We start from the raw sequence: 12,389 nt of genomic DNA, 5'->3' as shown, positions 1-12,389 counted from the left end.
TTGATATTACATCGTGTGAATCGAATTGGGTGAAGACTGGCATCTGTGATGCTGAGGACCTCAGGAGGAGGCCGTGATGGATCATCCAGAAGTGGAAAGCTTTGGCAATAGCTGTTTATCTCTCTGGCAGGTACCAAGCTCTAGATACATAACTGGCTTCCAGGGAACATCTCCCTGCAGGTTCTTCATTAGCTGTATGACTGGGACCCAATTTCAGCAAGGTGGTAGCAGCTTTGCAACGTGTCAGACAGGTTGATATTTTAGTCCAGTGTTGTAAGCCAGACTTGTCACCAATCCCTTGATCTAGGTTTGGCAAAGATACATGAGAGGCTGACTCCCTCTGCAGGGTGCTCAGTGACATGCCACAGAACTCCCTCCCTGCAGTTATTTCCCCTTAATCCCATCTCACAGCCATGAGAGTCATGGGGCCGGATTTTTAAAGCTCGCTGAGTGCTGGTGCAGAGGTGAGCACAATTTGAAGATCGCGTTCTCAGAGGTCAGCACTGAGGCCTGCTGCCTCCGGAATGTGATGCCATTTTTAAAGGGACACGGGGAGGGAGGGAACGGTTAAGGTGCATGCCTCCAATTAAGTTCCTGTTGAGCTCATTAACAGGCTTGTCAGCTCTGTGTTTAATTTTCAAAGGCAATGAACGTGGATGACGCCATGTGGGTAACATGGCAGGGTGTTCAAGTTGTGAACACTGCGGTGGACCATGAGGGGTATGGGAAGGGCTGATTAAAATAGTGCAGAGGCACAAAGTAAAGCTCAGCTGCTTCAAAAGTGCCAGAGTAGCCACTGCTGCAGCTGTAAGACTTGTTTTTCTCAGTGGTGAGTGACAGGAACCTGGAGAGGGATGTGAGGCTGTTGGCATCACTTGGGCACTGGGGTTGGCAGGGGAAGGCCTGGTGAACACGCAAAGCCCAGCTGAGGGAGTTCAGATGGGAACAGGCTACTCTGACATTGGACAGAGCAGCCAGGATGAGCTGCAGCAGATGCAACCTCCTGGACAGCAGGAGGCCAGAGGAGCACAGAGTGGGGAGCAAGGGGAGGAAGGTATGATATCAAGTCCACATCCTAAGAGTCAGCTACCTGCAAATGACAGAGCGCCAGTTCCGCAGGAGCCTGTGCCTGTGTAGGAGATGTTTGATTACTCTAGGTCAAGTCGGCATAAGGAGGGAGGAAGTGTTGGGTATTCTAAAAGGCATTAAGGTGGACAAGTCCCCAGGTCCGGATGGGATCTATCCCAGGTTACTGAGGGAAGAGAGAGAGGAAATAGCTGGGGCCTTAACAGATATCTTTGCAACATCCTTAAACACGGGTGAGGTCCCGGAGGACTGGAGAATTGCTAATGCTGTCCCCTTGTTTAAGAAGGGTAGCAGGGATGATCCAGGTACTTATAGACCGGTGAGCCTGACGTCAGTGGTAGGGAAGCTGCTGGAGAAGATACTGAGGGATAGGATCTATTCCCATTTGGAAGAAAATGGGCTTATCAGTGATAGGCAACATGGTTTTGTGCAGGGAAGGTCATGTCTTACCAACTTAATAGAATTCTTTGAGGAAGTGACAAAGTTGATTGATGAGGGAAGGGCTGTAGATGTCGTATACATGGACTTCAGTAAGGCATTTGATAAGGTTCCCCATCGTAGGCTGATGGAGAAAGTGAAGGCGCATGGGGTCCAGGGTGTACTAGCTAGATGGATAAAGAACTGGCTGGGCAACAGGAGACAGAGAGTAGCAGTGGAAGGGAGTTTCTCAAAATGGAGACGTGTGACCAGTGGTGTTCCACAGGGATCCGTGCTGGGACCACTGTTGTTTGTGATATACATAAATGATTTGGAGGAAAGTATAGGTGGTCTGATTAGCAAGTTTGCAGATGACACTAAGATTGGTGGAGTAGCAGATAGTGAAGGGGACTGTCAGAGAATGCAGCAGAATATAGATAGACTGGAGAGTTGCTCAGAGAAATGGCAGATGGAGTTCAATCAGGGCAAATGCGAGGTGATGCATTTTGGAAGATCCAATTCAAGAGTGAACTATACAGTAAATGGAAAAGTCCTGGGGAAAATTGATGTACAGAGAGATTTGGGTGTTCAGGTCCATTGTTCCCTGAAGGTGGCAACACAGGTCAATAGAGTGGTCAAGAAGGCATACGGCATGCTTTACTTCATCGGACGGGGTATTGAGTACAAGAGTTGGCAGGTCATGTTACAGTTGTATAGGACTTTGGTTCGGCCACATTTGGAATACTGCGTGCAGTTCTGGTCGCCACATTACCAAAAGGATGTGGATGCTTTGGAGAGGGTGCAGAGGAGGTTCACCAGGATGTTGCCTGTATGGAGGGCGCTAGCTATGAAGAGAGGTTGAGTAGATTAGGATTAATTTCATTAGAAAGACGGAGGTTGAGGGGGGACCTGATTGAGGTGTACAAAATCATGAGAGGTATAGACAGGTTGGATAGCAAGAAGCTTTTTCCCAGAGTGGGGGATTCAATTACAAGGGGACACGAGTTCAAAGTGAAAGGGGAAAAGTTTAGGCGGGATATGCGTGGAAAGTTCTTTACGCAGAGGGTGGTGGGTGCCTGGAACGCGTTGCCAGCGGAGGTGGTAGACGCGGGCACGATAGCGTCTTTTAAGATGTATCTAGACAGATACATGAATGGGCAGGAAGTAAAGAGATACAGACCCTTAGAAAATAGGCGACAGGTTTAGAAAGAGGATCTGGATGGGCGTAGGCTTGGAGGGCCGAAGGGCCTGTTGCTGTGCTGTAATTTTCTTTTTCTTTGTATCCAGGCAGATAGTCTCAGACTTGTGTGCTCTGATCCATGATGACCTGAGGCTTCATGGCCCCTGTTGAAGGGTATTCCCAAGCACAGAGGATTAGTGTAGGATTAGTATTTAAAAAAATGGGTGATTAATAGTCGGCACAGACTCGGTGGGCCGAAGGGCCTGTTTCAGTGCTGTATCTCTAAATCAAAATCAATCTAAAATGTTGTCTTTCCTGATGGAGATGGTTTCCTTTGAAGTTGATAATGTTACCAAAGATTTTGTTGTTTGAAAATCCTAAGGATACCAAAAAAATGTTTAAAGTGGAGTTTAGTTCTTTTCGATAAGAAAAAAAAGGGTTACGTAAAGCGACGTAGCGGAGAATGCTTTGCTCCGCCCCCTTGGAGACAAGCAAAGAAATTAACCTTGCTGCAGCTATCTTTATCAATGAGACAAAGTGCTTGAGAAGGAGAGATAGTTGCAAGCACTTCTGTCTTTAATGTAAAAAAAATGCAATATCACCAAGTCTGGGCATAAGAATTTGGAATCGATAAACAAAATTAAATTGATATGAGTGGTTATTTAAAGCATTCAAAGGGAAATTTACTGTTATTTGAATTTGGAATAATCTGAGATGTCGAAAATCCAGTTTAATATGGCAAGTTATTTAAGGAATTAAAATGTCATCTAAGGTTAAAAAAAAACACAAACAATATACAGTAATGCCTGGAATCAAACGGAAATGTTTGGTTTCTGTTTTAAGGAATTATGAATATTAATTGTAAAGGTTCTCCAGGGCTCAAAATGAAATAGAATTCTAATTAATAGGAATTGGCAATTGGATCTGGCTGATGCAAGAGCTAATAAAGGTATTCTGGGATAAACAATTGTGAAATTAGAATTCAAACAGCTAAATTAATATAGTGTGAAATTTCCAAGAAGCCTAGAATTTTCCAGTGAAAGTCAGGAAAGTGTAGATAAGACTGGCAATTGATAGTTTTCTCTTGGAGATATGAGTTTTTAAGAGAGCTACATTTGAAAGTCTGGCCATTTTTGATCTTTTAATAAGATCATCTGAGAGTTGTGAATATGTGGCATGACACTGGAATACCAGTGTAAGTGTGCAGATGTGATTTGTTATATGTAGAGCAACTGAACTAATGACAGGAAGGGTGATGAGACTGTCAAGGTATGTCGTAGCAGGTAGTGAGGAAGTAGAACCCGCGAGAGAAAGGGTTAAAAGATTTGTGAAGGAGCTGTGCAGACAACTGTCTGAGCTGAGGCAGGAGATTCTATAGAAACAAACATGAAAGAGAAACAAACAAAGGTGCCTGTTGTGGGAGACAAAGTAATGGTAAAGGGAAGGGCCGATGGAAACACTGGTCCTAACTGAAGGTGCATAAAGACGTTCGAGAATGGAATGTTAGGGGGACTGGGAGTGGTGATGATGTTAACCGGAGTCTGGGTGGTATTCAAATGGATCACCACTCAGGCACGAGGGCAGCATGCTCAGATGCAAATCCGACGGCAGCACAGACACGAATTAGACGAGATAGAGATGGTACAATTATAAAATGACACAGCTATTAGACCATAAACAATAGAACGTTTTCAGCCCGTACAGGCAAGGAAACGAGTAGACCTAGAACTAACACCTGGTGACGACCAGGTCATTCTGTTTGAACCCCCAGATTAAGAATCCAAAGCAATGAAACAACGGTGGATATTCCAGCTCTGGGAGCTCGTGATACTGGGGACCCTGAGATTAACACAAGCACAAGAGAATGCTGATGCATCACTGGAGCTACAACAAACAAAGGAGGAACGTAACTACATGAGCCATGGGGCTTTGTATGATTTCACTGACGGTATATGTATCCCAGCAGCCAAAGACTGGAGTAAAGATAGAACTTATTTTAATGCATGGCTACAAGTTCGCTCGGAAAAAGATAAAGTATGCATACAATGTTCTACTGATGCAACAAGAGTCAGCTGCATTCGACGAAGAGAAACAAGGAAATCTGATAGGTGCGCGTTCGGAATATTATGCGCCCCACCCGTCGGACCTCAGCCCATGACTGCCTATAGGAAGGGGGTGGGTGCATGTGGGTACTATGAGGAGATGGGGGCGGCAGCGTTATCTTTGTATGTATGTTTCCCCCCCACTCCGACGCCGCACCCCGTAATAACCACGACACCATCTGAGGACTTGCCATGCCCCACAATTACCAAAGGGCCAGGGAACGGAATTGTGCTTTTTAACGAAGGTGAAATATTATATGATAATGTTAAACATGAAATTGTGCCTCTCCTGATCAATATCTCCGGAATGCAAATGCCGGGATATTGTACAGAACAGGCAAGAAATATGTATAGTGTATTAAGTAAGGTTGTAATGCAGCAGGTTGCCGATGCCATGGGGTGCCATTAGATTTCGAGGCCAGGATCAGCTTTATAGAACAAAAAGGGGGGTAGTTAACGATGTTGCTACCGGAATCAATACTGGTACATCCGTCATAAACTCACTGGACATACAAGGTCTGAATGAAACGGTGGAACTTAAAGGAATAATGAAGAAACTCTTAGAGAGAGCAGAGAAAAATCAGGAGAATCAGGCCAATCTGGGAGAGGAGGGCATGGGGAATACAATTAGATGGAATTATGATATTAGAAGCCCATGCCAAAACCATCAATCACCTCATCGATAGAGAAAAGGAAGATGCCGGAAAGCTAAGGCAGGGACAACTCTGTCATGCTTTTGGCTTATGGATGGTGGGACAGATATGACACAACCTCGATCAGATGCAAAGGGGGGAGGTGTCCGATTGGATAGACAGCCCACATCTGGCTCGGCTAGCCGAGAGAAAAGGGACACTGGACAATTGTACTCTGAAAGGACTCACCAGAGTATACCCAGTGATCCCAGATTGCGAAATGGGCAAAGCTACAGGAGTGGGAATAGTCCTGATGATCCCTATAGTCACACGGGACTCAGGGCCATTTCCCATTACCAGTTGGAAAATATTGGGGTCGTACGGGGTAATACCTCCCTCCGCTACTATTTAACTGAAACCTCTGCCATACTCAGGAACAATACACTATATGAAACCTCCCTTACGGGATGCAAGCAAAGGGGGGACATTACAGTATGTCCTCACCCAGTGGGGCAGGGAGAATTGGATGAATGTGGGTTCAATCAAACCGACGGTTGCGTCGTAGAGATCATACCTGCCCCCATACATTTCGCTAGAACGGGCTACGGAGGTAAAGGAAAATATTGCGTCTCCATCACAGAAAGTTCCTACCACTATAATGACCGACAATGTCTTATCCCAGATCCAAATTTTTGCTTTACGCCTTTACGACCCGTCACTATAGGACAAGCTCGAATCATTCAGGTTCAGCGCAGAGATACCGACATCATTAACGTCACCAATCATGACCACCTACAGGATTATGAGGAGCCAGAACAGGCCCCCATCCCACTTAACTGAAGTATTAAGGGAATTAAGGCTCAGGGTGGGTCAATCGTTAAGCTTCACCACCAACTGCAGACAAAAATCAAAATCTGAAGAAAGATACTGATACAGAAATGCAGAACCAGAGTTGGTGGAAGAAGATTTGGGATTGGGGGATGAATGTGAACATCCACCCCTGGATTTAGATAGTATCATACGTACTGGTAGGGATACAGTTGATCCTGACCATAGCATGGGGCATACTGGCCTGCTGATCAAGCAGGAAATATGTACAACGAAAGAGGATAAAAACCAGGGCTAAGGGAAGAAAGGTGATTTGCCTGTCCGGAGGACAGAGTCAGTTGAATCACCTCAATTTGATCTAGAACGACCGGAATTCCTGAAATCACGTGACTGGCCAGCACGTCTGAGGCAGGGAATACCGGGCGGTTTCAAAGAAAAGGGGAGTAACGAGTAGTGTCGGTTAAGAGGACTAGGGCTAGTCTCCTACCGAAAGGGGGGATTGTTGAAGGGTATTCCCAAGCGCAGAGGCACCTGCAGTAAATATCATACTGTTTAAATGTTATTTGAGTAACTAGTAAAATATAATCTTAGTGAACAATGAAGAGGTTGCAAAGCATCATGGGGCTTAGCCAGCTTGACCACATTCCACACAGGAGCTGAGTAACCTAAATTCAAACAAAGACTTATTCAATGAAAAGCAGATGTCCTTGTGGAATGCTGACAAAGATACCAGCCTGTAACAAGGTTAAGATAAGGTGGTGTGCGTACATGAGAACCAAGGATGGGGGATTAGAAAGGAATGGAAAACATAATGAGTAATCCCCTATCTGTCCGTGGGCTGGTGATGCAGCCCCTTCCACGCCTGGTAACCGCTTCCATTGGTCTTTAATAATCAATGTATATAATCTGTAATCATTATGATTGGACCATGTCCAGCCGGGATGGGTTGAGTAACTGTTTGAAACTGTATAAGTATTGATGATTTTTCTTTGTTCGGTGGAGAGGCATCTGGACAGCCCAGTGACCTGCTCCCCGCCGGCGTAACTTAAATAAACTGTTTGACATTGGAGCAGACCTGAGTGTCGAGTGATTCTTCTAGATTCATTCCCGCTAACAGCCCCTATGGCGGCAATTGGCCAGGTTGGATTTGCCCTACTTTTTGTGAACAGGACATATCTGGGTAATTTTCCCCTAACTGCAGCCATTGAGGTCTCCCTCACCCTAAACTTCTATGCAACCGGATTGTTCCAGGATCAGCTGTGGACCTAGGTGGCACCTCACAGTCGGCAGTTTATCAGGCAGGTCACAGTTGCCATTTTCAGATGGGCAGGGACTAAATCCACTTTTGAATGGCCTCCTTCTGTGCCATAAATGACTCTGACTCTATGACACAGATGGGCCTGTGCAGGCACGGAGGGCATTGGGTTTTGTCTCCATTGCTGGATTCCCCCAGGTGCAGGGCATTATCGATTGTGCCCATGTGACCACCCAATGACCGGCCAGTGAGATCCATCAATAGCTTTACTTTGTGCCTCTGCAGTATCTAATTAGCCCTTCCAATACTCCTCATGGTCCTACACAATGTTCACAACTTGAACACCCTGTCATGTTACCCACATGGCGTCATCCACGTTCATTGCCTTTGAAAATTAAACACTGCTTCCACTCCCTCAATGTTCAACTGACCCTCTACGGGAGCCCCAGACAGAGACAAAGAGGTGAGACAACCAATGCCACCTGCTCAGCAGGCCAACCATTGAGCAGGTAATCATGTTTCTGATTCTGGTGCCTGGATTGGTTAGGTGCCACCCTCCACTACCCTCCTGCAAGGGTCTTGGTCATTGTGGTGGTCTCTATAATATGGCCCACCAGAGAGGTGTGGACCTTGAGGACAGTGAGGCCCTGAAAGGCGACAGCTCATCAGGCGAGGAGCAGGAGGTAAGAGAGGAGGAGGAAGAGGGCGGAGTAGGTTAACACTGAACAGAGAGCTGCCACTACTGCACGAAGAGGTGGCCTCCTCCTGATACCTTCTGAGAAGTGGACCTCCCTCCTCTCCCTCACAGCCTACAGCAATAGATCCAGGTCGACATCACAGGGTAATGTCACTGGACAAGCAATTCAGAGGCCCAGGCTAATGCTCTGAGGACGCGGGTTCAAATCCCACCATGGCAGCTGGAGGAATTTAAATTCAATTAACACATCTGGAATTGAAAGCTAGTCTCAGTAATGATGACCATGAAACCATTATCGATTGTCGTAAAGCCCATCTGCTTCACTGATGTTCTTTTGGGAAGGAAATCTGCCATCCTTACCTGGTCTGGCCTACATGTGACTCCAGACCCATAGCAATGTGTTTGACTCTTAACTGCCCTCTGAAATGGCCTAGCAAGCCACTCAGTTGTCAAGGCCAACTCAGGATGGGCAACAAATGCTGGCCTTGCCAGCGATGCCCACATTCCATGAAAGAATTTTTTTAAAAATGAGGGTCTGCCCAACCCCTAGTGCCAGGCCTCTAGTTCCCCTGTGAGATCTAATTTCCCTCTGACGCAGTGGAAGGTTTTGGCACAAAATGTAGATCTCTCCCTCAGGACAACCAGCAGCCTCAGTGAAGGCTGCCATGGGGTGTCTACATGAACCCCACAATTGATCTGATCCACCTCCATTTTCAAACCCACTGGTTCTAAGTGGACAGGAAACCCATCTCCATATCAATTAAAAGCTAACCCATTTGAAAATTGCAATCTGAATCAGTTTCGCACAAGGAGGTGGGTTTCTGATCCAAAACCAGGCCCAGTTCCTGTTTCCCATCTTGGTAATGAAAATCCAGCCCATGGTTTAGTAACAATATAATGTTTGAAAGAGAATGCATTGCAAGATTTCCTCTAATTGTATATTTGTGCAGAGCTCCAGAATGTTTCTGTGAATTGAGACAATCTTAAAATAAATTCTACACTTAACAGCTGAACTTAAGTCAATTCTCTCATGCAATAGTATAGGCTGGAGAATGGAATCTTGTGGGACAAACTGCCCTCCAGTTAAACCAACCTGTAGGAAGCATTAACTAACACTGGTCAGGTTACACAATTAACACCTTTTGATTGAAAGTTGCTTAATTCATTCAATTTTTTAAAACAAATAACACTCCCCATGATATTTTATGGGATCATAGAATGGTTACAGCACAGAAAGAGACCACTTGGCCTGTGGAATCCATGCCGGCTCTTTGCAAAAGCAACTCAGCTAGTCCCAGTACCCTGCCCTTTTCTCGTAACCCAGCAATTTTTTTTTTTATCTTCAGGTGCTTATCCAATTCCCTTTTGAAAGCCACAGTTGAATCTGCCTCCACCACACTCTCAGGCAGTGCATTCCAGATCATAAACACTCACTTTATTTCTTTTGCCAATCACCTTAAATTGGTATCCTCTGATTCTCAACCCCTCCACCAAATGGGACAGTGTCTCTCTATCGACTCTATTGAGACCCCTCATAATTTCGAACACCTCCAGCATATCTCCTCTCAACCTTCTCTTAGAGTCATAGAGTTATTTACAGCATAGAAGGAGGCCATTCAGCCCATCGAGCCCATGCCAGCTCTCCATGGAGCAATCTTGTCAATCCCACTCCCTTGCTTGATCCCCACAGCCCTGCAAGTTTATTTCCTTCAAGTGCCCATCTAGTTTCTTTTGAAATCATTGATCGGGGTTTTGTTGATCTTCTGCTAAAGTTATAGCTTCCAGACAACTCCTGGCAATGGAGATGGGTCTCCCATACTATTACTCTGGGCTGTATTTAAATTGAAGCCCCAGAGGTGGGAGGGCAGATCTCATAACGTGCTGCGCGAAGAAGGCCTCCAGTCTCCAAGGATCAGGATTCTCTGCTAACACAGGGGATGGCATTAGGAGATTGGGCACCATTGTGTAAACCCACAACTCCATAAGTCACCTCCTAAAAGTAACATGGAGATACTTGATATGCTACGTTCAGGGGCTCCTCCTAGTGATTGATACTTTGTGGATGAATCGACTGGGGCTCCATTTCAGCTCTTTCAGTCATGGATGGTAAATGCTGTCTGAAAACTACAGGACATACTGGGGTGGGAAATCATAGGCAGGTTTGCGGTCAAACCAACTGTGCCGCTCTGTTACTTGCTTAGAATCATACAGCACAGAAGGAGGCCATTTGGCCCATTGTGTCTGCGCTGGTTCTTAGAAAGAGCTATCAAATTAGTCTCATGCTCCATCTTGTTCCCCATAGCCCTGCAATTTTTTTCTTTTCAAGTATTTATCCAATTCTCTCCAAGTTAGTAATTATTGAATCAGCTTCCAACACTCTTTCAGACAGTGCATTTCACATTAATAGCTCCTGTGTAAAAATAAATTCTCTTCATCTCGCCTCTGGTTCTTTTGGTAATTATCCTAAATCTGTATCCTCTGGTGACTTTCTTGCTAGTGGAAACAGTTTGTCCTGATTTACTCTTTCAAAATCCCTCATACTGCCTTTCCATATTTTCCCACCCGTTGTCTCAGATCCTTTCCTAAGAGCATTGACTCTTGCTGAGGCACAGCTCCACAGGTATGACTGACACTCAAGTACCTTCTTCATGTGGCTGATTGTTACAACCAGGTGAGAAAGAGGTCTAGGGTTCCCTCTCAGCCTTCACCTGGTCTTACTGTACAATTTTATTTTCAAACACTCTGCGTTTAGTTCCCCCTTGGTGAATCTATGTTCACCGCTTTCCAATTATAAGGCAAAGAAACGAGCACAAACAGGTTTTCTTAGGTTTAAAGAAGAATGATGAAATTTTATTAAACTTAAACTCATTCGGTTGATGCCGACGGATACATGACTCACCCATGCTAGCATGCATACGCGATACACACATGCAAATAGAGTCAGAAAAGAGCAGAAGAAAAATAAAGTGGAAAAGTTTGAGGCAATATCTGAAGAGTTGTTGATACGGCTCTTTGAGCTCACTGCAGAGTCCTTGATTGTAGGTAGATTCTTGCTTTTCGTCGGAGCCCAGTATTCTCCTTAAACCTTGTTCACTGCAGGAGGCTTTTCTCTCTTGGGATTCATGTGTCTTCAGTCGGCTTTTGGAGTTCCGTGAGAAAGAGATGGGAGCAGACAGGAGAGGCTGTGGTAAGCCAGCCAGGACAGGTCTTTTCAATCCAGGAGCAAAGAGCTTTATGCCCAAACTCTCAGTTCAAAAACTGTACAATTCAGAAAACCTTCAGGCTGCCAATCAGGTGATTAAATGGTCTGACCATGTCTTGGCTCTGTGTATTTGTAGACAAATACAGGGAATGGTCCTTTGTCTACAAATACTGTCTGTTAATATGCAAAAATGTCTTTTCCAGCCAGGGGCCTGGCAACATCTTGTAACAGGCCTTCTCTTCTTCACAGCAAAAATTTGAAATTTAATGTCCATGTGGTGAAATTAATATGCCTCATTCTTGGCAGATGGGGGCCTGCATGACATCTCCACACCCAGGGGAATGAAATGCGATTTGAGAAAAGGTGCATTTCATTAAAAGGGTCGAGAGAAAAATATGATACAGAAAACCGTACATTTCTCTTTCATTCCTATTGATTCATGAATCCTAAAACCTACTAAAGCTGTCTTTTCTTGTACCAGTACCAGTGCTGCTTTAATTTGCCCTTTTTGGCACCCTAGTAACCAGGTGGTTGACCTGCTCCTAGGTAATGATCTGGCGGGGGTGAAGGTGGTAGCCCCCCCAGTAGTGAAAGAAAGACTGCAGGAAGTCAGAGAGACAGGGCAGTGGCAGGAGACAGACCCCTGCAGTTTCCCTGAATGTGTAGTGGATCAGGCCATGATCCCCCAGAGGAGACTGCATTGGCACTGCAGGCAAATGACCATGAGGTCTGCCTGTCTGAGACTTTCTTTGCAAAGTTAGGAGACTCAGGGAATGAATTAAATGGATTTCCCCTAGCTGAGGCTCAGCGAGCTGACCCAGTATTGCAAGAGTTAGCACAGGCTGCTCAGTCTGAAAGTGAAGCAGAGGGAGTCCCTGACTACTACAATTTAAAGAATGAGGTACTGATGAGGAACAATTTGAAATTTAATGTCCATTTGGCAAAATTAATATGCCTCATTCTTGGCAGGTGGAGGCCTGCATGACACCG

The 12,389-nt window shown here is 45.3% G+C and overlaps 1 pseudogene; it reads left to right on the top strand.

The window, feature by feature from the left end:
- LOC137367176 (protein FAM177B-like) overlaps positions 1 to 7,303 on the top strand; it is an 89,225-nt pseudogene extending 81,922 nt beyond the window's left edge.
- Positions 7,304 to 12,389: the final 5,086 nt, after the last annotated feature.

Source organism: Heterodontus francisci, chromosome 3, assembly GCF_036365525.1.
Source record: "Heterodontus francisci isolate sHetFra1 chromosome 3, sHetFra1.hap1, whole genome shotgun sequence".
Classification (NCBI taxonomy): Eukaryota; Metazoa; Chordata; class Chondrichthyes; order Heterodontiformes; family Heterodontidae; genus Heterodontus; species Heterodontus francisci.
This window is presented reverse-complemented; position numbering and strand designations above follow the sequence as displayed.